This window comes from Otolemur garnettii, unplaced genomic scaffold, assembly GCF_000181295.1.
Source record: "Otolemur garnettii isolate 467f Iridium unplaced genomic scaffold, OtoGar3 scaffold00039, whole genome shotgun sequence".
Lineage (NCBI taxonomy): Eukaryota > Metazoa > Chordata > Mammalia > Primates > Galagidae > Otolemur > Otolemur garnettii.
In genome coordinates, this window is record NW_003852434.1 from 11,705,070 (window position 1) to 11,708,551 (window position 3,482).

The 3,482-nt window shown below is 49.2% G+C and overlaps 1 pseudogene across 1 annotated transcript; it reads left to right on the forward strand.

Moving 5' to 3' along the window:
* The first annotated feature begins 2,343 nt into the window (after positions 1–2,343).
* Positions 2,344–3,214, forward strand: LOC100945462 (annotated as a pseudogene). The gene has a single exon (XR_001161303.1). The product of XR_001161303.1 is annotated as a 40S ribosomal protein S2 pseudogene (transcript).
* The last annotated feature ends 268 nt before the right edge of the window (positions 3,215–3,482 follow it).

The window sequence follows — 3,482 nt, forward strand, 5'->3', positions numbered from 1 at the left end:
ACAGCTCACAGCAACCTCAAACTCTTGGGCTCAAGTGATTCTCTTGCCTCAGCCTCCCAAGTAGCTGGGACTACAGGTGCCCACCACAACACCCAGCTATTTTTTGGTTGCAGTTGTCATTGTTGTTTTAGCTGACCCGGGCTGGGTTCAAACCCACCACCCTCAGTGTGTGGCCAGAGCCCTGCCCACTGAGCTACGGGCACTGCCCTGTTTGCTGTTTTAACAAGTGAGTGATAGAACCTAATTTGGTTTTTAGGCTGTTAAGATGAGTAGCAGGATAGTGGAGGGACTAGAGTTGAAGAGGGAAGACTAGAGGCAAGAGATTGATAAGGAGCGGGTGTCACGTGTCACGGTCTGGGAACAATGCAAGAGCCTGAAACAGGGCAGTGGCCAAGAGAATGGATTTGCAAAAAGTTCAGGACATGAGATTGGCAGGGAGGAGCAAGTAAAGAGTTTCAGATAAATTTACAAGGTCTAGTTAAACGCCTGTGAGCTCTCTCATATAGGAAGAGTGACTCTGGGGAAATGGGAAGATAATTAGGGCTGGTCTGGACATGCTGAGTGTGAGCCTAGAGAGACCCTGCAGGAGGCTGGAAATGTGAGCCTAGGGCACAGGAGAAATGCCCGGGGGGAACTGCACATTCAGAGGTGATAATTAAAACAACATTTGATGTGATTTCTCCCAAAGAGAGGGTGTATTTGAAAGAGGGGTGCATCCTATTACTTCTTGGCTTTAAAAACCTGTTGGCTGTAGGGGACACAAAGAGTCAGAGACCTCTGAGCAAGATGATCTGTAGCTGAGGGGCGGACCCTCCGGCTATTCGTCCACAGGGGCTCCTCGTGGAAGGAGAGCCCGAGCCTTCTCCCCTCACATGTGTTGTATGGTCTCAGTAAAAAGGCTGGTGCGGAGGTTGCTCCGGGCTACCCTACTAAGAAGGGCTAGCCTGCCTCCTACAAGCTTGTACTTCTAATCCTCCTCACGCCTGGTTCCTTCCTGCCCTGATCAAGACCAGGGCCACAGGGGCCCGAGGGGTTGTGACAGTTGGCCATCAATGATCTAGAAGATGAAATCCAAATGTCTTGATTTGATACTCAAACCCCTCCTCTGTCTATTACCAGCCTGCCTCTTATTCAGTCATTTCTTCCTCTCCAGAGAGCCCGGAGGTGCCACAGAATGTGTTATGGACAGAAGTGTTGATGCCCTGGGGGAGGTTCTAATGGGGAAGACAGACAACAAAATAGACTGTTAGGTGTCAGCAAAATAAGGACAGTGACAGGGACGACCCTGTGAGGTTGTAGCAAGAATTAAAGGGGTTCATGCACTTAAAGGCCTTAAAAGAGTATTGAATAGGCTGAGAGAGGTGGCTCATGCCTGTAATCCTAACACTTTGGGAGGCTGAGGTGGGTGATTTACTCGAGCTCAGTCTTAGCAAGAACAAGACTCCGTCTCTCTTAAAAATAGAAAAATTAGCCAGGAGCTGTGGCAGGCACCTGTAGTCTCAGCTACTAAGGAGCCTGAGGCAGGTGGATGGACTGAATCCAGGAGTTTGAGGTCACTATGAGCTAATCTGACACCGCAGTACTCTAGCCTGGGGCAAAAATGATTTCAACTTACGAATTTGGGAGGACACGAACATTTCATCCATAATAGTAATGACCTCTGTTGTACACACTTATTCTGAAGATCTGATGAGGAAGAATGGTCTGGAATGTGACACAAGTGCTAATCACTACAGTATTACACTAGGCCTCAGCCCCAGGCCACACCCTGGACCTTGTCATCACCCCACACTATTCCACTTGGGAAACCCGAAGCCTCAAGACTTAAGAATGTTTGATATTCTGCTCACAATGTCCTAACCTTCAACTTGCCCACATTGTGCCAGCTTTCAACCCCCCAAGACTGTCTCGAACCTTCGCTCCCTATCTCTTAGCCTTCTTCAGAGCCGACTGCCTTCACTGTCCATCCACGCCACTTCCTTCTTCCATACATCATAATTTTTGTGCCCCCACTTGCCAACCTTCAACCGTGGCACAGACCAGTGCCTGCCCTCCCTATTACTAACCCCCCACAGTACTATGCCCTATTGGAGAAAATCTCATAGTGACTTGGTCGGTGGCACCATAAACTTTTAGTAAGTCAGTTTCTTTGACCAAACCAAGGCCTGTAGGCCTCTCCCAAGGCTAACAACATTCCCCAGACCTTATCCCTGCTTCTTCATCTAAGTACTCACTTCAGTGAATAACAGGGAGAATGGAGCTCATCCCATGTAAGATCTCTCAGCTTTTTTTTTTCCGACAAAAACACCAAATGGCGTATAATGCCAGTGCAGCAGCGGGGGCCCTGGAATGGGAGGCCATGGTGGTTTCTATGGAGGCTTCAGCAGCAGCATTCGAGGCCAAGGTCGTGACCGTGGTCAGGGTCAGGGCCAAGGCCTCAGAGCTCCCGGAGACAAGGCCAAGGACAAAGAGTGGATGCCTGTCACAAAGCTGGGCCGCCTGGTCAAGGACATAAAGATCAAATCCCTGGAGGAGATCTATCTTTTCTCTCTGCCCATTAAGGAATCTGAGATCATTGATTTTTTCTTGGAGGCATCTCTCAAGGATTAGGTTTTGAAGATTATGCCAGTGTAAAAACAGACCTGCGCTGGCCAGCGGACCAGGTTCAAGGCGTTTGTTGCCATTGGGGACTACAATGGCCATGTCAGCCTGGGTGTTAAGTGTTCCAAGGAAGTAGCCACTGCCATCCGAGGGGCCATCATCCTGGCTAAGCTCTCTACTGTCCCAGTGCAGAGAGGCTACTGGGGGAATAAGATCAGCAAGCCTCACATTGTTCCTTGCAAGGTAACAGGCCGCTGTGGCTCTGTGCTGGTAGGTCTCATCCCTGCTCCTAGAGGAACTGGCATTGTCTCAGCACCTGTGCCTAAGAAGCTGCTAATGATGGCTGGGATGGACGACTGCTACACTTCAGCCAGGGGCTGCACTGCCACCCTGGGCAACTTTGCCAAGGCCACTTTTGATGCCATTTTCAAGACCTATAGCTATCTCACTCCTGATCTCTGGAAAGAGACAGTGTTTACCAAGTCTCCTTACCAAGAATTCACTGATCATCTTGTCAAGACCCACAACAGAGTCTCTGTGCAGAGGACCCAGGCTCCAGCTATGGCTACAACATAGGGTTTTTTATACAAGAATAAAGTGAATTAAGTATGTTTAAAAAAAAAAATCTCTCAGCTTTCCTCCTCCTAGACGAAAGAAAAGAATGTGTGTCCACAGTGGTGGCAGAAACCGTTCCTTCCTTCCGCTGGACATGCAGCCCCATCACGTTTCTCATCCCTCCTTGCGGTGAAATGTTATCATGGTATTAAGTTTTTTGGAATGGAATTTGAGCAGCAGTGTTGTCCACCACATCCACGCCTGGTGTATACAAACGTCCTCCGTGCACATCACCAAGACCTTTCCCCTCTGGCAAGTGGTGGGAC